The following is a 23,451-nucleotide window of genomic DNA, read 5'->3' on the forward strand; positions in this document are numbered from 1 at the left end:
TAGTAACATCCCTTTTTGGGGTAGTTGACAGAGAAACATCCTGGCATAATTATACCTGTATAACTATATTGTCATACTTATATCAATATAACTTTTCTTATTTGTGAAGTAGGGTGCCTTTTTCCAGTTTAACTTGTATTGTTTTGGAAGCAATTTAAGCTAACCCGTATACATACACAATTATGTCAGTAAATTTCCTTGCGTAGACAAGCCTTAAGTAAACAGCTAATACCAGGACTTGGAACCATCGAAAATCTGTTGCTCCCAGACATATGCCCTGATCCTGCAAACACTTATGAAAATTAATTCAATATTTTCATTAATGACTTGGATAATGGAGTGAAGAGTACGTTGATAATATTTTCAGATGACACCAAGATGGGTGGTGTTACTAGTGCTTTGGAGGACAGGATTAGACAAATTTCAGAATTGCTCTGAAAACAACAAGATGAAACGCAACAAAAGATGTGCAGAGTTCTGTGCTTAAGAAGGAGAAACCAAATGCATAAATATGAAACGGGGAATAACTGGGTAGACTGTAGTTCTGCTGAAAAGGATCTGGCCATTGTAGCGAATCACAAATTGAATGAGCCAACAAGGTGATGCAGTTGCAAAAAAGGCTAATATTCTGGAGTGTATTAACAGGGGTGTCATATGAAATTCTCCTGTTCTGCTCGGCACTGGAGAGGCCTCAGCTGGACTGCTATGTTCAGTTTTGGATGCCACACCTTAAGAAAGATGTAGAGAAATTGGAGAGGATCTAGAGGAGAGTAACAAAAATGATAAAAAGGTTTAGAAAACCTGACCTATGAGGAAAGGTTAAAAAAACCTTTCAGTATGCATAGTTTTGAGAAAGAAAAAGGATAGGGGACCAGTTAAGTCTTCAAATAGATTAAGGGCTGTTATAAAGAGGACAGTGTTCGATTGTTCTCCATATTCACCTGTCCGAATTCACTTACTGCTGGTGGCATCTCCGGCTGGTTGTCCTGGGGATTCGCTCCAGCCAGGCATTGCGCCATCCCCTGGCAGTGCCTCTCCCATTGTCCTCCCGCCTTGCGGACGCCTCTCAGTCTGGGAACTTCAGCCTCCTCTTCATGACGGCCCTCCAGCTGGGTCCCATCAATGTTACCTCTAATTTTCCCCACACGTGTGCGGAATGAATTTTGTTATGTGCACCAATATGGTGGGTCCAAGGGGTTCAGAGTGTGAGAGGGGGCTCAGGGCTAGGGCAGAGGGTTGGGGTGGGGTGGGGGTGGGGTGAGAGCTCCCTCTGGTGTTGCAGGCTCAGCCAGGGATGAAGCATTTGGGGTTATCATGTCCCCTGTCAGTCTTTTCTTCTCCAAACTAAACAAACCCAGTTTTTTCAATCTTTCCTCATAGGTCAAGTTTTCTAGACTTTAATCTTTTTTGCTGCTCTCCTCTGGACTTTCTCCAGTTTGTCCACGTTTCCCAAAATATGGTGCCCAGATCTGGACACAATAATCCAGCTGAGGTCGTATCAGTGCTGACTAGAGTGGAAGAATTACTTCTCATGTTTGACTTACAACACTCCTGCTAATACATTTTTTGCTTTTTTTTGCAACAAAATTATATTGTTGACTACATATTTAGTTGGTGATCCACTATAACCTCCACATCCTTTTCTGCAACACTGATTCCTAGGCAGTCATTTCCCATTTTGTATTTGTGGACTTGATTGTTTCTTCCTGAGTGGAGCACTTTGCATTTGTCCTTATTGAGGTTTGTCCTTGATGGTGAGGTTTTTAAGTTTTTGTTTTTTAAAGATGTAAATGTATAGTTTTCTTTTATGGGGTTGTATTATTTTTTCCTGTTTGGTTTGCAAGATTTTCCTCTTACAAAATACTATACATTTGCAATGGTTATATACTTCATCTTATTCAGTCAAACATTCATCCAAAGTGGTCTTCAGTAATACTTGAGTCCTGCAGCACTGGGATTATGATTTACCCAGCAGTTCATGTGGACTGAAATGTGTTGTCTGAAAACATCAGTGTCCCGTTTATTGCACTGACATAATTCTAAGTAAATAAAATTCTAAATGCATCCTAAAGGTTAATGATCACTAAGAATTTCAGTCGTTACACAGGATACCAGAGACTTTTTTGGTTTAAAAGTATGGTTACTATGGAGCGTTGAGGACCATTTTAATTTCATCATCTGATTAGACTGCAGCTTTGAGTCAGTCTTGTATGTAAGCTTGGTAGAATTCTTATCCTCAGGAGAGCATCTAAGATGATCATAACAATACAGTATATCCATGGTGAAGCGGTATATCCTATGCATTCCTAAGTGAGAACAAATAACTGGGTTAATAGATAAAACTTTTTAATAATAAATATTTGCCAAAGATGGGCACTAATCTCTGTAACACCAGATTTAAAAGGTATTTGTAAGAATTCTAGAGTTCCTTTTTTTTGCCCTAAAAGCTTCTAGATTGTGTTACTGAGACTTGGCAGGAATTTTAAACATCCCAGGCCAGTTGTAAATGACTCAGACACCGATTTCTGGAGTTTACAACATGGGGCATAGCAGTCTGCCCACACGGTACAAGTTGCTGGATTGGGGCCACAGTATTCAGTACTGTCACTGCTAAACTGAAGGATTGATGGCATTAGGTGAACAGGTATGGTCTTACTTGCCAAGAACTCATATCATACAGGGTTGACTTACTCCTTCATACCCTTCATTGCCACCGGAGAACTTTATCTCCCTTTTCTCCAGGCATGAGGAGATTCTCACTTTTCCATCAGTCCTTCCTTGGTTAAAGGAAACTGTTGAATTGCAGATTGTAAAAAATATTTTTCAGTCAATGGAAAAACAATTCTGATATTCCGTTGCCTTTGCATTCCCTCTGTTCCTTGGATAGAAATATTTCACTCACCGTAAGTTTGTAAACAAATATACACAAATTCATCATCATTACCATAGATCACATGAATATGGCAACTAAAGGATCTTTGTGATTCCAGTACACATTGCTAACCATCTTTTTATAACAGGTTTTTCTCTGGAAGCTGGAAACAAAAGTATGAGTACAAGTTGCAAATGATTTCCATTATAATTTCGTGTTTTCAGGCACGCACAGATTTCTAAAAAGATATTTAAGTATGTGTGTAATCCCATTGACTTTTACAATTGACACTTGATGCCATTGGAAGGTGCAGGGAGGGAAAGGCAGCCCTAACCAAACTTTAGATTCCGCTTATCCATATCTGAAACGGCTCTGAGCGTGCTGCTCTGTTACCCCAGCACCAGCCAGACACTGCACCAGCTGAGGATCTGGCAGGACACTGGGTGCTCCTCCCTGGACCCTGGTGTGCCCACTCTCTGCTGCTTGCCCAACACACGCCCTACTCAGGGCAGGGGTGAGTGGCAGAGAGATAGCTATACCAGTTTTGCACTACTTAAGGATTCCCGTGTCAGAGGGAATCCTCTGCCTCTTTTGAGCACTTTACTGGCTGCCTTGCACTGGGTGGGGGCGGGCTGAGGACGGAGCCAAACTTTTCAGTGCTACATAAATGAAACATACAGTTCACCATCACCGTCACAGATGTTGTTTTTTGGCAGGTGAGATACCTTAACACTCAAAACAGTTCTGAGATGATTTTTTTTGTGTCATTTAAAAGTTCTTTGATTTGCTGTCTAGTGTGACATTAATTGACTGTTGCAAGTCCGTTTTCATTGGCTTGGAAAACAGATTCTTACTCTATATGCTAATTTTTTTCACTTTTACTTTTTATTTGCCTAATAAGGACGTTAGAGCAGCAGCAGACTGCACAGTCTGAAACAAGTTTTGGGTGGTGGTTGTGTTTTTTGTTTTTTGTTTTTTTTAAACAAAAAAAAAACCAACCCAGTAGTTTTGTTTCAAGGATGGTTTCAAGTTTACTTACGTGTAAACTTGCTAGAACCCTGCCATCTGTACAATATTAGATGCATATTTCACACACACACACACACACACACACACACACACACACACACACACACACACACACACACACACACATCTGCCAAATGGTCTTGAATACTAAACCAGTTCAAAGGCTCTTTGTGTGGTAATGTTGGCACAGTTCCTAAATGACCAGATGGAATTTTATTAACACTTAACAGGACAGGGGCCTGAGAGCTTGTTTCTTAACATTGTACATCTGAAAAAGCTTTTATAAATGTGTCAGAAAGCGAATACTTTTTTCCTAATATGCAAAACTATATAACTATTTTTCCGTCCATACTAACACAGATATAAATGCTTTTTAGACAATGATTTTTGGTTATATAAGGTCAAAAATGAGGAGATTTATGAGCAGGTTTCCTCTAGGTAACCGAAATCACTGGCATTAATGAGGAAGCAAATAAGTTTATGGAAAAAATGGCAAATGTTCATTATTATAATTTTGATCATGGTAATTCTGCAAATATCGCAGCTTCTTAGCAAATTTAACAGCCTTTTTACACACACAATTAGTGAAGATGTTAAAAGTAATCTTTAAGGGTTAAAAATAGCCTTTCCAATAAATACATATAATGGATCTTTCATTTTGATTTCTGTAAGACAAGTGACATGAAATATCAGTAATTAAGCATGAAAATAATCTTGTTGTTTTCCTGACATGGGTATATCCATAACCCATTCTCACGACTGGCAGTGTGCGATTTTTAAGGTTCTAATAAACATGCATCTTGATCTTGGAAGATACAGGATTTTCTAATTTGTAATATGGCTCCTGCAACATGAACCTACACTAATGCCTAGTACCATGACATGACCATGTCAACCTCAAACATTCAAAAATCATTAGTCTGATCACTCCAAAATCATGGGATTGGCTTTAAAATCATGAGACTTAAAAAAATAAAAAAATAGATAAAAATTGTGTGGGTTTTTTTTTTAATCTGCCTTTTTGCTTTTGATCCTTTAGGGCATAGGTGGGCAAACTATGGCCCGGGGGCCGCATCCGGCCCTCCAGAAGTTTTAATCCAGCCCTTGAGCTCGAGCTGGGGAGCGGGGTTCAGGGCTTGCCCCACTCTGGTGCTCCATCTGGGGAGCAGGATCAGGGGCTTGCTGCACTCCACACGGCTCCCAGAAGTAGCAGCATGCCCCCCTCCAGCTCCTACGCATAGGGGTAACCAGGGGGCTCTGCACACTGCTCCTGCCCCAAGTGCTGCCCCCGCAGCTCCCATTGGCCAGGAACTGCAGCGAATGGGAGCTGTGGCCTGGTGCCTGCGGACAGGGTGGCGCCTGCAGACAGGGCAGCGCACAGAGCTGGAGGAGGGACATGCCGCTGCTTCTGGGAGCTGCTTGAGGTAAGGGCCGCCCAGAGCCTGCACGCTCCTGACTCCCTCCCATGCCCCAACCCTGATCCCCCTCCTGCCCTCAGAACCCCTCGGTTCCAGCCTGGAGCACCTTCCTGCACTCCCAGCCCCACTCCAGAGCCCTCACCTCCCCCCCTGCATCCCAACCCCCTGCCTCAGTCTGGCGCTCCCTCCTGCACCCTGAACACCTCATTTCTGGCCCCACCCCAGAGCCTGCACCCCTAGTTGGAATAGTCACCCCATCCCGCACCCCAGCCACCAATTTCGTGAGCATTCATGGCCCACCATACAATTTCCATACCTGGATGTGGCCCTTGGAGCAAAAAAAAAGTTTGCTCACCCCTGCTTTAGAGAGGTCTTGTGTTAGCTGTTCAAGCTTTTCTCTGCAACCATAGGGACTAGAAATGTGCTTTTGAAAAATGAAAACTGAGACATGCATGCAATATCTTGATTACAGCAACTGGGTCTTTATGAAAAACAATAAAAATCGCAAGACTTGTAAAAAAAATTATAAGAATTGGTGGCACTGGATCTGATCTGGCACATCCTATGAGGAGTCAGGATCCAGCCCCATATTTGAACAAAGCACACTTAGTTAAACTGATAGCCACATTTGCTGATTGTAGGCTATGCGAGGTATTGTGTAGAGTACCTGTACATTTATATAATTTCTACACTAAAAGTTTCTTTAAGAATACATTAAGGGCCTGATCCAAAGTCAATGAGTGTGCTTCCAAATGAAAAAACAGTGTTGCCAACCCTCACAATTTTACCATGAGCCTTACAATATATGGTGTATTTCTTTGAAGCCCCAGTTCCTGGAGTTTGAGAATATGTCAGAATCATAGAAATGTAGGGATCTTGAGAGGTTGTCTAGTCCATCCGTTGTCTACACTTGAAACAGTACATCTGCAGCACTGCAGTTGTGCCACTGTAGTGCTTCAGTGTAGATGCTATCTATGCCGACAGGAGGGGTTCTCCCTTCGGTGTTGGTAATCTACCTCCCCAAGATGAGGTAGTGAGGTCTATAGAAGAATTTTTCCTGTTGACCTACAGCTGTCTACAGGGGGACTTAAGTCAGCTTAACTGCGTTGTTCAAGGGTGTCTATTTTTCACTGAGGGTACAGTATTAACCTCCCACAGATTCCCTAGTAATAGCCAGGTTTGGGGATAAGCCCTGGAGCCTATACTAGAGAGACACAAACCCAGAACCCCTCATAGTCCTTAATAGTTTTCTGTGGGCTAATCTTTACAAAGGAATTTTACAGCGATTTTTTTGTAACAAGTCCCCTCCTGTGGCTTTTCACGCAGTGGGGGTGACTAAGCCTAATACACTACATAAGGAAGAAAATAATTTTACATTAGATAATTAAGAAAACAACAACTCTGGATTGACCTTGTTATGCAGAATACTTATTTCTTTGGCATTTCACTCATAGTGCTGTGTTATAACATTCTTCAAAAGTCAGTTCAAACCTAGCTTCTTTTGTTACTTACGTATCATGTTGCTATTTTATAGTAAAAGGCAATATCTTAACTTCATTTGGACAGGACTTGAAAAATTACAGGGAATGAACTTGGTGCTGCTTTAAATTCAATTGAAAGTAAGGTCTGCAAGAAAAACATTCAAGCAAATGTCAGGCACTTGTTACAGCATATAATTTGGAGGCAAATTCAGGAGATTTTATATACCATAGCTTGGGGGGAAAAGTTTTCCCTTTATTTGGAGACCTTAGGCCTTTTTAGAACAGTGTTTTCATAGGTGTTGGCTCCATCTGCCTGAGATAGGGTTATGTATTTGTAAAATTTTGTTTCAAACGATGCAAGTAAATATTTAATTTAATCATAGAATCTAGTTTTGAGTTGTATGACTAAAACAACACTCTATGGCCACCATCTTCACACAGAGGCTATACCTAGATTACAGTTTTAGTTGTGTTGTACATCAGGCTAACAAACATGATAGTATATAAATATTGATGTGGACAAATCATCACAATTTGTTTCTGTTTGTGCTTCACAATAGGGCTTTATACTGGTATAATTGGATCCATGTTGGGGGGGTTTGAGCCTCATGGGTTCAAAAATCATAAGATGGGTTTAAACATCATGTTTTAAAAAAATACATTTGTGGCTCTCTGTTTGCCTTCTGGTTTTGTACATTGATATGTGTTTTCAAGCTTTTCTCTGCATCTGTGAAGGCTGGAAACTTACTTTTAAAAAAATGCGATATGAGATTGTCAGATATTCACATGACTATGAGCTGGGTCTTTAAAACTAACACTAAATATCATGAGACTCATGGTGGAATTGTGATAATTGGCAACACTGGTTTCACTATAGCAGTTCAAACCATTGGAAGCCAGTATGAGGGCTACCATTTTGTCCAACACCTGCTGGGAGTGAATGGAGAGGCCTGAGAGGTAAAAGGATGAATTTCTCCAGCTTCAGGTAAAGAACTTGTAGCTGGGGCTGGAACAGATTTATATCCTCTGTGGATTGGGCACAAATGGGGAACACATAGCATGTATTGATCAGTGAGTTACATACTTCCACTGGACAGATGTAGCAGCATCGATTCTGAGGCCTACAGCAATTTAAATCCTGGAAGAATTCCTACTTTTAAAAGTGCAATTTTGCCAGTATAACTGTGTCTACAGCAAGGGCTTCTGCCAGCACAGCTATTTTGGTCAGAGATCACACCTCATCACATCCCTCATTGACATAGCTATGCTGGCAGAGTTCATAGTGTAGACATAGCAGGGTGGATAAAAATCAATGATTTTTTTTTTAATAAAAAAAATTGGATTTTTTTATTTAAATCAGATTTTTTTGGTAAAATGCTTTTTGAGGAAAAACCCTATCTAAAGATAGATTTAATTAAGATGCATTATAGCTCAAAGATATTTCATCATGAAATAGAGATTATAAATTCTAATTCTATAGTATGAGACAATATATTCATGTAATGTTTAAGAAAAGTCTTATAAATGAATTCCAATAGTTCATGGATTAGGGATCCAGTCTTATGGGATTCCAGGGGCTTCTGTACAGGTTATTTAGGTTAATCTTTCTATCTACCCAGTGGGACTCAGTGCTCAGTCTAGAAGATACCATCAGAGATGCTTAGTTTTGCAGTTCTCAAACTGTGGATTTGTCTCTCCAGAGATAACATGCTTGTTAACAGCAAAAATGTTTTAAAATAAATAAATATATAGAGGTGAGAAATAATAGACCTCAGCCCTATTGTCCCTCTGCAAATTTGTGTACACATAGTCAATCCCTTACCTCCCTCTAAAAGTGCAAAGTTTCAAAAAGTTCAGTGAATAGAGGATTTTTAGGGTGGAATAGATCTGGACAAGGAGAAGAAGTCTGGAGATAAATGTGAGAAGGGTGGGACAGGCAGTAGAAACAAAAGTAAAACTATTTGAGCAGCATATTCCAGAAGTCTTGAGGTCTTTCTGAGTGTAGCCTTCATTGATTTGAGATCTACCATACCATTCTCTCACTGGAAGGGAAAAACCTATAATGGCAGCAGGCTGGAAAGGGGCCCAGTTTGGGAAGAAGAACCATTCAAGAAATATATGTTTGCTGATGATGTTTTAAAGAAAGTCACACCAGTGAACTGGAAGTCACTTAAGCACCTGGATTCAGAGACTGTTGAAGTGGTAATCTCACTTTTAACACCAGTAGCTCCTTCTGCCAGTGTAGAAAGAATATCATCTTCCTTTGGACTAATTCATTCCAAATTGAGAAATCGTTTGGGACCTGAAAAAGCAGGAAAGCTTGCTTTTCTCTTCCAGATTATGAACAAACAGGGAAAATGAAGGTGAAGACGACCGAGTTAGCTGCAGAAGCCAATATTTTAAATTTCTCATGTTGACCTGTATGACAAAAACCTGCTTGTTTTGTTAAAATATTATATGTTTGCTGTTGAAGAAAAAATCCAGAATACATAACGTTGTTCTAGTTAAATAAAACAATTTAAATGTCTGTCTGGTGATGTTCTCCTCCTAATACAGCACGGCAAGAAAATCCTCCAAATATTAATGATTAATTTGTTGAATTGGAGATCGTTCACCTCCCAATGACTTCATAAATATCTGCTTCAATTAAATGAAATGGCAAATGAAATAACCAAACAATCATTCATTTTTTGATATAGCTGTAAAACTAATCTGAAAAGTTTTCAAAATAAATCACTTTAAAAATGTATAGTGTGTACCTTCTAAAAATGAAACCTACAGCTATCTCTGAGTTGTGAAGAATATGTATTATGGTTATAACAACCAACAAGAATGCACTTTTATGTAGAAATCCATGATTAAATCGAGGCTTCCTGACTAATGATTTAAATCAATTTGATTTAAATCAAATCCACCCTGAGACATACCTTCAGACTCCAAATATATCAGAAAAGTCTCTTTTGTCTGCAGCAGGCTGCATAGCAGCTAGGCATTTCATGTTAGTGCCTGCACTCACTGAAGTGTTACAGTACGTCTTTATTATGGCAAGACAGTGTGGGTTCTCTGCCCAGACTTTGTTCCCAAGAGGAAAAGAAATTGCTGTAAGGAGCTTCTGTTTTGCTGGCTCTTCAAAATTCTGGAGATGCTTCCCAGAAATGGAAGGACACTGAGAAGTGTAAGGGGGCTGATAATTTCAAGAGTCTCTTTAAAAAAAGGAAAAAAGTAATAGATGATCTAAGTGTTTTCTGCAGAGGACGAGAAAAAAGACAGGGTGACAATAATAAGAAATTATTGCAATTGTAAGAAGCACCGTAGCCTTAAGTCTCAGAATTGTTTTAAGGAGGTATCAGAGATAGTCACTTTTTACTGAAAATAAGGGGGACAATGTATTCGCCCTTCACTCAGCGCTTGAATCCTCCTTCTTGGAAATGTTGACTAGTCCTGTTTCAATGCGTTCTGTTCCACGTCTCGTGGATAAAGCATAGAAACTACCAGTGATGCTGTTTTCTTATGTGGCATTTCTCCTGCAGTGGATGTAGTTGTTTTCTGAAATCACATTAGATCTTCCTTATCCACTGAAGACAACGTTATTCCCAATGGGCAATTAAGAAGCCTTTTCATCTAGAAGAAGCCCCAATTAGTTATTTTCTGTTTATGCACTCTACTCCTTCAGGGCTATATTAGTATGGCTCGGTGAAGATCAGGCAGCTAAAAAAACAATTAAAAAAAATTCTGTACTAGATCTGTTCATGAAATTTAATCTAGGACTCATGGCAACTAAATATGAAAGAGCAAGATATCTTTCCACACACCAGTAAGAGAGCTATATCTGTTGATCACTTCTCAGTTGAAATTAGGATTTTTTTTCTGTTATTCTGTACCTTTTAAGTCAGACTGGTTCTTTGAGACTCTCTTGGTCAATCAAGTCTTAAAGCAGTTTGCAGAGCCTCTGCCTCCTTTTTCATTTAAATAAAAAAATCATACGATAATTCTTCTAAGGCTTGCTGCAAAGCTTTTGAAATCAATAAAAGTTGTTCCATTGGTTTCACTGAGCTTTGGTCAAAGTTTCTAGACAGTTTCCTTAGGACAATTCCAGATATACATTGCTTCACTTTAAAATGTAAAGAGGATAAGTATCAGGTCTTTCATAACTTCTATGGAAGAAGTAAATGCTTCAAGGTTCTACAAAATCTTTCGCAGCTCATTCTGATTCTCTGAGAGACAGGGTAGGCGAGGTAATATCTGTGATAGCCTGGGACCGACACTGTGGCAACTATGTGGCATATTCTAATATTTGACCTTTCCAATCCAGGACTAAATGGAAAGAAAAAGGCTGCTAAAATTTGAAATAATTGCATTATGTGAACCACAGATTAAAGGGACCTGTTGATAGTATTTGGGGTTGGTATTTTTATTATCTTAGTTTTATTGCTTGATTTTGACTACATTAAAAGTCAAATTAACACAAAGAATTAGAGGAAAAGGCCTTCCCCAATTCATCATAGTCAAGTATCTCTATTCCCACTCATAAAAGAAGTCCATCATTTTCACTACTGTCTCTCTCCAGTCATCAATAGGAACTACCAAGTCAGTTCTACTTAAATACTCCTTGATTTGTGTCTGTGTCTTCTAATCCAGTGTTTTTCAAAGTTCGGGTCGCAACCCAGTATGCATGTCAGGCACTGGGTCGCTGTGGTCAGCACCGCCGACAGGGACGTTTAAAGTCCCATCGGCGGTGCTGACCAGCTAAGGCAGGCTAGTGCCTTCCTGCTCTGACACTGCGCTGCGCCCCGGAAGCAGCCAGCAGTGGGTCCGGCTTCTAGGCAGGAGGGCCACAGGGCTCCATGCGCTTTCCCCGCCCCGAGCACTGGCTCTGCACCCAGTCAATGGGAGCTGGGGGGGAGGAGGGAGAGGTGCGTGCGAGCGAGAGGTGTGCGGAGCTGCTTACGCACCTCCCCCTAAGAGCCGGACCTGCTGCTGGCTGCTTCCAGGACTCAGTGCAGACCGTGGTTCCAGGACAGACGGGAAGCCTGACTCTGCACCCAGGCTGTGCTGCTGATCAGGAGCCACCAGAAGTAAGTCCATGCCCCAATCCCGTGCCCCAGCCCTGAGCACCTCTAAACCCAGAACCCCTTCGTACACCCCAAACCCGTCATCCCCAGCCCCACCCCAGAGCCTGCACCCCCAGCCCAGAGCCCTGACCCCCTTCCATGCCGCACCCGGCCCCTGCCTCAGCCCTGAGCCCCCCTCACACCCAGAGCCCCTCCTGCACCCCAAACTCCTCATCCCCAGCCCCACCTCAGAGCCTGCACCCCCAGCCCAGAGCCCTGACCCCTCCCACACCCCAATCCCCTGCATCAGCCCAGAGCCCCCTCCCACACCCTGAACCCCTCATTCCTGGTCCCACCCCGCAGCCCTCACCCCCGCACCCCAACCCTCTGCCTCAGCCCTGAGCCCCTCCCACACCCCAAACTCCTCATCCCCAGCTCTGTTGGATCACGGGCATCAACAATTTTCTTCAACTGGGTCCCCCGAAAAAAAGTTTGAAAACCACTGTTCTAATCCACTGTTCTTAAAATAGAGAGGGTACAAAGCCACAGTGGTAGAACTAATTAGTAGTAATATATGTATATATCATATGGAATAAAGCAAAACCAGAATTCTAGAACAAAGAGGAAATTCTGCAGCAAAAAAGATACACACATAGCAACATTCCAGATTAACGGTAAATGTGCAGGTTTGGTTCTGTCTAGTTTTCTGTTTTGGTTTTGAACAGAAATTGACTATACAAATGTTAACATGTTTGGGGATGGCTGAATAACAACCAAAATAATTAGACAGCTCACTGCTCAAATAGCAGTGAGCCATTGAATGTCATTATTTTGGGGTAATAAAGGTGAGGTTCTGTGGGTGATTAAGGTGTCAGAAGAACAGGTGCTGAACCAAACAGATAAATTAAAGAGGAACAAGTCACCAGGACCAGACGGTATACATCTAAACATTCCGAAAGTATTTAGGAATGAAGTGGCTCAACTGCTAATGATAATATGCAATCTCATTAAAATTAGCTACTGGAGGACTAGAGCAAGCATTGTACCTACTTTAAAAACAAGTGCAAGGGGTAACCCTGCAATTATAATTCAATAAACTTTTCTTCATGCCCATCTAAGCTGGTTGAAATGGTAAGTAAAAATAGAACTATAAAACCACCTAGATGAACACGATATGACAGGGACAAACCAGCATGGTTTCTGTTGAAAAGTCGTCTCTCTGAAACAGACATCAGTGGGATTACTCATGTGCTTAAATTAAGCATGGATTTAAGTGCTTTGTTGGTTGGGGGCCAATATGCTCAGAACATTGCAGGGTCAAGCCCTTTAGAGAAGTGATGAATGAGAGGGACATGCAAGAGGAATACCAAATAACGAATGGTACGGTGAAGGTAAATTGGACATTTTTATTTGCCCTCTGGGACTTCCAATTAAACTGAAAAACAGCAAATTTAAAATTGATAAAAGGAAAGTTTTTACACAGTGCATAATTAACCTGTGGAAGTCATTGCTGCCAAGGTACCATTACGTCCAAAAACCTAGTCAGATCAAAAAGGGATTAAAAACATTTATGTAGATAATGAGAGCATCCACACTTATATCAAATAGAATAAAAAAAATAAGAAATATAAGCTCTTCTGTTTCAGGGCATAAACTATCCACTCACTCCCTGAGGTTAGAAGGAAAATTCCCCTATTGTACATTAATCCCTAATTTTCAGATAACATTTTATTTATCTTCCTCTGAAGTATCTGGAGCTGTTAGTAAGAGACAGGATACTGGTTTAGATGGACCACTTTTCTGATCCATTATATCAGTTCTAATGTTCTTGAGTAGTCTGACCACAATGATATACTTTTTCTCAAAAACAACAGTGGTGAATCAATCCTGAATTTTCTATATAACTTGATTTGTATTGAGTTACTTGCAAGTAAAAATAAAAAACAGAGTCCATGCACAGAATTACATAATTCCCAAGAGAGAGAAGGCAGGTGATATCTTTTATTGGAACAACTTCTGTTGGTGAAAGAGACAAGCCTTCGAGCACACACAGAGCTCTTCTTCATGTCTGGGATAGGTATTCAGAATGTCACAGCTAAATACAAGGGAGGAACTGATAAGGAGTTATCACAAGATATCATTTAGAGTGAAGTGGGCAATTTACAATAATAGAATAAAGAAGAGTTAATAGGATACAGTTTGTTGTAATGAGCCATAAATCCAGTGTCTAAAGTCCATATTTTTTAGCGTCTAGCAGAATTATGAATGTAAGTTCCCAGGCTCGTCTTTTGAAGGTGTTGTGCAGGTTTCCTTTGAGGAGGAGGACTGAGAGGACACATATGGAGTGATCATTTTGTGAAAATAGTTTTTGTCTGTTATCATGTTTCTGTGTGAGTTGGAGAGTGTAGTGATTGCTTTCCCTTCAAAAAACAAGCCTGAGAACTTACATTCATAATTCTGTTAGACGCTAAAAATCATGGACTTAATAAAAACACTGGATCTTGAAAGGTGTGTTGTGGGGTGTATTTATCATCTTAGCAGTGGCACATATGTCTGCAGGTTTTGCACCTCTTATTATGGCAGCGGCTAGTGCTGCTTTGAGTTGATGTGTCCTGGTTTGTGGGGAGTTTGCTTCTGTTGATGAGCTTTCGAGGTTAGAGGATTGTTTGGAGACTAGAAGAGGCTGTTCAGGAAAAACTTATTCCAGGATGTGGTCCCCATCAAATATGGGTTGTAATTGTTTAATGATTCTCCATGTGGGCTCCAGTGTGGGGTGGTAGGTGACAACTAGGGGTGTACGGTCAGAGGGCTTTTTTTTTCTTCCTGCATTGAAGCAGGTTCTCCCGACATATTTGGGGGTCCTGCTCCATGATGTGATCTATTTCGCTGGTGGAGTGTCCTTGTTTTGGTGAAGGCGTTTTAAAGTGCATTAAGGTGTATATCCTGGACTTTCTCCTTGGAACTTGTGGTGTGTGAGTGCCTGATAACCGATTTCTTGTTAAAAACAACGAGGAGTCTTTGTGGCACCTTAGAGACTAACAAATTTATTTGGGCATAAGCTTTCGTGGGCTAAAACCCACTTCGTCAGATGAAAGCTTATGCCCAAATAAATTTGTTAGTCTCTAAGGTGCCAAAAAGACTCCCCATTGTTTTTGCTGATACAGACTAACATGGCTACCCCTCTGAAACCTGTCACCATGCAAGATTTCTTGGTGTGTTTGAGGTGGCTGCTAGACCTGTGAAGGTAAGTATGGCGATCTGTGGTTTTCTTATATACAGTTATCTGTAGGGTTGCACTGTTGAAGCTGATCATGGTGTCCAGGAAGTTCATGTGGGAAGTGTGGGATGTTCTAGAGAGAGTTTGATTGATGGGTGATGGTGGTGGTTGAAGTTGTGGTGCACTCTCCTGCTAACAAAGCTAATGCCGCTCATGGGGCAAAAGTGCCGACAAAAATACTGACAGAGAGCGTTTACACGCCTTGTCACTAAAAGCTGTGTAGTGTAGACAAGCCCCCAGGCCAGGTCTACACTATAAACTTATTTCAGTACAGCTACGTTGCTCAGGGGTGTGAAAAATCCACTCTCCCTCAGGGACATAGTTATACCAACCTAATGCCAGCAGTAAACGGTGCTATGTCGATGGGAGAACCTCTGCTATCAACATAGCTACTGCTTCTCTGGGAGGTGGATTAAGTATGCCGACCGGAGAAGCTGTCTCATCCTAGTGGCATCTTTACTAAAGCGCTGTACATGAAGACAAGCCCTGAGTACATTCACCGGACCTGAAGAAGAGCTCTGTGAAAGCTCAAAAGCTTGTCTGTTTCACCAACAGAAGTTGGTCCAATAAAAGAGATTACCTTGTCTCTCCAATATCCTGGTACCAGCATGGCTACAACACTGCAAACATTCGCAAAAAGAAAAGGAGGACTTGTGGCACCTTAGAGACTAACCAATTTATTTGAGCATAAGCTTTCGTGAGCTACAGCTCACTTCATCGGATGCATGCTGTGGAAAGTGTAGAAGATCTTTTTATACACACAAAGCATGAAAAAATACCAAACATTATTACCAAGCATGAGAAATGAAAAAAAGGCAAACGTTATTACCAAGGGCTAATCCCTTAAACATCTATTTCTTCATTTCCTAGCTGGCAGTACAGCTGTTTAACATACACTGAATATATGGTTTACTACTTACTGGTTTGGTTTGTACCATCAGCCAAACATCTTTTATGTCATAGAAGACCACTTTACTTAAAGGAAAAACAGCCCCACTGCCTTTGATGTCCTACTGTTTCCTAAAACATGAATCACTGCATGTTGATAGGAAAGTCTAACCACCAAGCCTGCAAAAAGAGAAAAACTGGCTTGAGTCTCATTTCCATCTGATTTGGCTTCAGTACATGTGAGACTGCTGAAGTCTCACTGATTAATTTATGAATTTCTTATCACAGTTAGGTTACACTTAAGCAGATTGTAATAGACCCATTAACTTCAGCAATGTAGGGTACCAGCCAGGAAATACATGAAATGCATTAGAGATATGTTCAAACAGAGTATATCTTTGATTATTTTAATATTTAATATACAACAGTCACCACAATTACAAATAACTGGGGGCTTAACATATAAGGGAGAAATAACTCGGAAAGCTCGCTTGTAATAACAGAAAGTGCTGCCTTGATACGTTACTCCTAGCACTTAGTTTTAAAAGGAGATAAACATTTTTTTAAAAAGAGGCAGACCATATTTTTGAAGCAGGTTAGTTTCTGGAAAGAAGGCATGACATGTATAAAAACAAACTGTCATACCCCTAAAATAATATTAGGAATTAATGAAATTTCACTGTTACGGAATGGCAGATGCTGAACTGCTTTGAAACCACTTCATGCCCTGACTTTCTTTCTGGTTTGTGTGGGGCACCTGTGAGATCAAGGGATAAATGACAAGAATCTTCTTTATAAACAGAATCTGCAGCTTCATACGAAGATGTGCTTATGGCTGCTTCCTGAGTGCATAGGTAGGAAACTCAGTGTGTTTTTACGGCCCTTGACCATATATCAGAGATGGTCATCCGCTAAAGGACAAAAGGGCAATTCAGCACAGAACAAATTAGTGACTGGTAATAGGAGTAGGTCAAAAAGCAAGATGTACTGAAATGGAATGGGATAAAATAGTGCTGATTTGTGTTTTTCAGTTTTTGAATATTTTCTCCATAATTGCCTAATTTCCAGTTTGCAACAGGAATCATTAATGCCAACCTGCTAAAATTAATTGGGTTTGCTGCAGAATTCAGGGCAGCCCCTCTTACTGACTGCTGGGGGAGAGGGTGGAGCAGTAGTGGGTGTGAGTGGAAAGCAAAGCAGGATACTGACTCTGGGAGCAAGTAGCTGTGGGTGGAGTCAGGAATGTGAAAGTTGGGTTTGCCATAAAGACAGCTCTTGGCATGTTCAACTTCCAGCCTTTTATCTTGAGGACATGAGGAGTGACAGCCTGTGAGATTCAGGGCTCAAGGTCCGGATGACTGTTCTAATTGCACGGGCAGCAATACTGGGGCTCGAGGTGACTATATATCCCTGAGAACGGTGTACCTCTGTCTTCAGGACCTGTCCTAGTTAGGTTTTTTTTAAAAACAAAATAAAACAAAAAAGGTGGTTGGCACTGTTCTTTTGTAAACTGGGTGCCTGATGCACCTGCAGGCCAGCTCAGTCAATGAAATTGATGACAGGCTAGCTGAGCGCATATGTACCACAAGGACCAGTCCCTCACGGTTTATTGCATATTGCCCTCTTGCCCTGCCCTGCCCTCCTTGGCCCCACATGTCCTCCCAGCCAATACAAGCTTGCCTGCCCCATCAATTGCCAAAACTGTCCTGTGCACATTTCTCTGATATCTTACCACAACCATTCCCTATGCTGCCCTTTTCCAGGGGATAGCTGTCCTTATTTTCTTAGTGTGAGGATCTGTTCATCCTACTCAGGGCAAGCCCACTACAAACAGATAGAACTCCTCCTTGTGACAAACAGAATATCAGAGATGCAGGCAGGAAAACATGAGGACAGTTGATTATAGAAAAATAACAGGGTTTTTGCAGGAGAATATCTGCAGCTGCTTCCGTAAATGGCAGATTCCAAAGCCAGTACAGCTGCTGTAGAATTGCAGAATTCGGGTCCCTGCATAAAGGTAAGGTGGTTGGCCCTTTGGATAGAACCATCTTTTCTCGCTAAAATGTCTCCCTCATTGTGATTTGAAACCAGGCACTCAATTGACCTAGATCAATGTAAGGACTTTCAGTTCTCTGAACACAATTTTTGTCCTCCTAGGAAGGACCAAAAGGAGGGATAAAATCTCTAATACGATTTTAGACGTATTTATGTACTTCTGAGACTTGCAGAAGTGAAGCTGATTCTGTTTAAGAATTTAAATCCATTTAATAAGAGGCATGATTCTGTCTTTGGAAGAAAGAGATTTGCAGATCTATACTTTGGTCATCTTTGCATTGTTTTTTCTAAACGTTTCATGTAGGGAACCTTTTTGTCTGTAAATATGGCCTTTTGACGTTATGTCCTGAGAGCTGTGGTTCCTTCCTAATTCTCACTTTCTCTTTTGTGTGTGTTTGTGGGGTTGGGGTTGGGTAGGGGGAAGGACTGCTAAGAAAAAGTCTTCATTTTAGACAAGTGGACTTTTTACAGGAAATCAGATGATTGTATCCAGTATTTTAGACACTCTATTACATTGTACATACAGTTTCTTAGTAGTAATCTAATCTAATTTTGATGTGTTATTTACACAATACCTATCATTGTGGTATCTTAGCCTATCCAGTAGAAAGCACTTTCATCACATATTGCAATGTAGCCACATAAACACTTTTTTTAAAAATAAATCCATGTGATGTACTCTGTTGCTTCCTGCAGCACCCAGGGCTGTGACTCACCTTGTTGCTACCTGCCTCCAGGGTGAGGGAGTCTTGCCTGTGCTGGCAGGGTGTTAGCTCCCTAACACAACCAGCCTGTCAGCCACTTAAGCACTCTCCTCTGGGCTATACAAGCCCTGCCTTTGCCCTGAACATTTACAGTAAATGCGTCCCAGCCCCGGAATCCCTCCAGCCCCGATCACTAGATATCCACAGAAATCCCAGATCCTCTTCCCAAAGGAAAAGTGTACCCCAGTTAACCAGTGTTATCTTAGCCCACCCAGCATTTGAGTTCAGTGATAAGTAAATTTCCCTTTCTTTTACTAAGAAAGAAAAGAGATTCAAACAGAATTAGGTGTGAGTGATAGAAACAAAATGTTACATGTAAAACAAAATCATAAGATATTAACTGGGGCATACACTTACCAGAAGTTACCTTTCCTATCCAATTAGAGAGATTCTCACCCCAAAGTTCAGTCTTTTGCAGCAGATGCTGGCCCCAAGGAGCCAGGACCATATCTTTCATGAAGCATCCCTGCTCATCAAGGTGCCTCCTCAATGAATGGGTACAGTCTTTCTCCACCCTCCATACTAAATTGGTCTTTTGTCTTTATTCACAGACAGGACTATCCCTTTGCTGTCCAATCATTTCTTTTCACTGCCAGGTGGTTTTGATGTTTATAGTTTATTTTTGATGATTTTCCATTGATTTTTCTGGGTTGTTGCAACAATGAACAATTGAGCAATTAGATAATTGGCTAGCCGGGGAGAAGTGACAGCTCTCTCACACTTGAATGGGCCATTACAGAGACACATGGTTCTCTGGTGACTCATTTTCACTCTAAGACCAGAAGGGCATAATTGTCAATACATTTATATTATTCCTTAAATATTATCTGTACACACATCAATGATTATGAGAATCAGTAAGTTCCAAGCTTTCAGTGAAGACCTCACACGCTAATCTTTAGGGATAAATACCATGAAAAGGGTGAATTAGGTGTAGTAAGTTTGTCAATTGTGTGATAGGCGAACCCTTTGCCAGTTGACAACAATTTGCCACTGTGTCACATTTACCAATCCGCACTTTAAAGACAAAAGCCAACGTTTTCAGAAGCATGTGTCTAAAGTCAGATACCAAAGGACCCATAGGCTAATTTTCAGTAGTGTTGAGCACCCTCAACTTCCACTGAAGTCAGAGAGAGCTGCGAGTGCTCAGCATTGCTGAAAATTAGGCTGCTTGTGTTTAAGTCCTTAAATATTGATTCAGATGCTAACTTTGGGTACCCAGATTTGAAAATTTTTGCCAAAATGCATAATTTCTATATATAATCGTCTTGATAATGAAGTATATGAAACAGCAAACCACATGAAAATCTACTTACTTTGTCTCTTACTCCTCTGTCTTTAAATTACATCAGAAATGAACTGAGGCAGAATCCTTCCTTCCCTTTCCAATTTTTCTTCTTCATTTACCTGGGTATAACAGGAACAAGCAGCAACATTTTCCTAGTCCCACAAGGTCCAATGCTCCAGTTCTTCAATGCATTGTAGTGCATAGTGCAGAAAGCATAAAAATGTCTCTGAAACTAAGCACTTTTGAGGTGTGGGGGATATTTCATTGCTTTCAGATGTGCTTGGAATCCCCTTTTAATGCTCCCTGAGGTATCAGAGCATATTTTTATAAAGACAGGGTTGTTTTACATGTTTAATTGCATAGTGGTTAGTTTATTTATTTCCCTCCCCCCAGACTCTAACAACTCCAGTGTCTTTTCTACTTACAAAAACTTCTAGAACTAGAGCTGGTTAAACATGTCAAATTCTGAACAATTGAGAGGAATAAAAGACACTTTCTGTGAAATATTTTCACATTTTTTGAGCAGCTCTATCTAGAATACAAATATTTTTGCCCTCCACAGTTTTCTACTTATATGACCTGCAAATTATGAGATGACTGACATTTATTTATAATGTCTTTATATTTATACAAAGAATAAAAAGAGTTGTCTAATTAATGCTCTAGGCGTCCTTGCCACAAACTACAAAACCAAATAAAATTAAACTGTCTGCAAAACACCAGACTCCCTTCCCCCACCCACAAATCTGACTGATCTTTATAACTGAAGATTCCTTGAGATGCGCAGTATCTGAACCAGAATTTTGACGAGGCAGAATCCCTCCTACTTGCCTCATTATGTTTAAGGAGGACCATGTAGCAGGGACTCAAGATTATTATTAGAAGCAGCCTGAAATATACTGTCAAGGGAAGATAGTGTTTTGCAATTGATTCTCCTTTGAATGGAGGGGATTGCAGATTGTATTTGTTCCTACTCTATATCAGTGATGAAAAGGTGACTCTCGTGGTAAAGTGAAGTAGGTTGGTTGCTTAAAGTAAATTTTCAAGAAGAGACTGTGGACATTTGTATCCAATAAAGAGCAAAATATGTGCAATTCATTAAATACTATTGGGGCACTATCTCTATGGGAAGTTGGTTATCCAGCTAGCTTCTTTCGCAAGTTTATGAACACTTCATGCTGTTTTTCTCTTCAGTGTAGCCAGTTGCTGGGTACAGTTAGAGAAGGGATAGATTCTGATCTCAGCTGTGTGTGCAATTTGATTGTTACTTGAGACTAGTGTAACTGAGATCAAAATCTATCCTGGAGGGTGTTGTCAGCAGTGAAGGTGGAGTGTGTGGTTTGTGTGTGTGGTTTGTTTGTTTGGGGTTTTTTTGGTTGGTTAATTGATCATTTTACAGTCTACTTAATCGGAGCTTTAAACTCTACTTGCTCATGGGAAGCAGGAGGCCATCAATTTCTGCAGAATCGAAGTTTTCATTTTATATATATTTAACCCTTAGGGACATAAAGATAACTTTCCAAACATGAACCAAATATAGCTGATGCACTACCCTCTTCCAGAGTCTACAGGTAGAAAACTCCAGTGCCACAGTTGCTGCTCACAGCTTTTACGTTTGCAGCAGGTAGAAAGCTGGGGGATGGGTACGGTAGCTGAGAGACATCCCCAATTCCCATTGGAGGTTCTGGGGTGGGAGAGAACCAGTGAGAGAGAGCACTCCTATCTTCAAGCAGTGTGGGGAGGTTTAAGTGTAAAGCTTCAAATTTATCAGGCACCTTCTAGAGGGAGACCTCTATAAAATATGAAGCCCCTGAGCGGAGTCCAGGAGTGGCACCCAGTTACCAGTTTCAGCAGCCTCCTCTTTTCCCAGCTGCGCAGAAACTGGGATGGAGGCAGGCTTTTGACTTAGGTGTTGCCTCCAGACAGTGGGGCTCCCAATTTTTGTATCTATGTCTAGTAGATTTAGTCCTCCCACTCTAAGTTGCTGAAGTTTCCAAGCTGTGTGTGTCAGTATCTGGATGGGCTGTGAGTAGGTGCCTGTAGGTAGGTGGGAGAGAGGAGATGCATTAAAAAACAGAACCACAGTATAGAGAGAAATTTGCAGGGAGGTGGGAAAAGAAAGAGAAAATGGATAGGAGGAGGTAGAGAACACAATGTTAGGATGTAGTAAGAACAGCAGATCAAATATTACTCTGTGAAAGTATCTTTTGACAAATTTCACTGGTCACTGAACAGTTTATCTAATAAATACATTTTTTTTTGTGGTTGTGAATGAGCCAGCTGCCTACAAGCACCTCACCCCCTCCATGGCCTGACATCATTCTTCAGGCACTTCAGTTTCCCTCTTCTTCAGCTCAAGGCTCCTTAAACTATCCTTAAATCAAACGATCAGATGAGCTCTTCCCTGGTTCATCAACACCTCACCGTGGGGGGTTAGTTTATTAACATCAAACCATTCCCAAAATAAAGTTTTCAGAATCCCCCTCAAGTCCATACTTCCAGTCTTTCCCACAGGTGGGCTCCCAAGCCTTCCCTGACTGAAGTTTTTCCCAAAAAAACTCAGGGTTCCTTATGGCACTTACTTTCCCCAAAAGTATCTCACTCCCTCTTACTCTTCCTGAGCGTGCCCCTCTCTCTGTAACTTTCTGCTGCTCTTTATAGAGGAATCAGCTCCTCCATCCCCAGCTGGTTCTATTAATATAACCCCACACTCCATCCCAGATGTTGTAGGTGGGGCTAATTGGACAGGCCTGGCTAGGTCGTCACCTACTACACACCTTTCCTGCCTTGAAACCTTGCTTGGCTCCTAGATAAGTTCTACAATGTTTGTTTCTTCTTTTGCCCCTTGCTAGTCTGTTGTTCAAGCGTGAATGATGGGGGGTGGAGGGGGAGGTAGGACAAAGCAGCTGTACCACACTGTACCTCATGATTCAGGTCAGGACCATTAGAGTGCAGAATTGTAGAGAACTACACAGTTTTTAATATTACTTATTTTGAGTAACTATCTCTGATTGCTTATTGAGTTGGCATGGAAACTGAAGTACCACTCATGTTTTTTAAAAGGATAGTCCATTCAGACTGAGGTTAGTCATCAGCTGGCAAAGTGAAAAGACTTATATTGCAGCTGTTAACACTTATACCTTGCCTCTGAATAAACAGAATACTTGAGATGCTAGCACTGGTAGTCTCAATCACTTCTATGAGAATAAGTGTTCCTCCACAGAAAACAACACTGTGTGTTTTGGGGGAAAATGTTATTTCATAATCTGACATAGACCGTAGGACTCGTTTCCAGAAGCTTCCTTATGGATCAGTTGAATGCAAATAG

General features: G+C 41.0%; 1 protein-coding gene across 3 annotated transcripts in view; it reads left to right on the forward strand.

The window, feature by feature from the left end:
• Positions 1–23,451, forward strand: part of RAP1GDS1 (Rap1 GTPase-GDP dissociation stimulator 1) — a 155,201-nt gene that overhangs the window by 20,992 nt on the left and 110,758 nt on the right. The gene's annotated exons all lie outside the window — the stretch shown is intronic.

The sequence above is a fragment of the Caretta caretta genome, chromosome 4 (assembly GCF_965140235.1).
Source record: "Caretta caretta isolate rCarCar2 chromosome 4, rCarCar1.hap1, whole genome shotgun sequence".
NCBI lineage: Eukaryota > Metazoa > Chordata > Testudines > Cheloniidae > Caretta > Caretta caretta.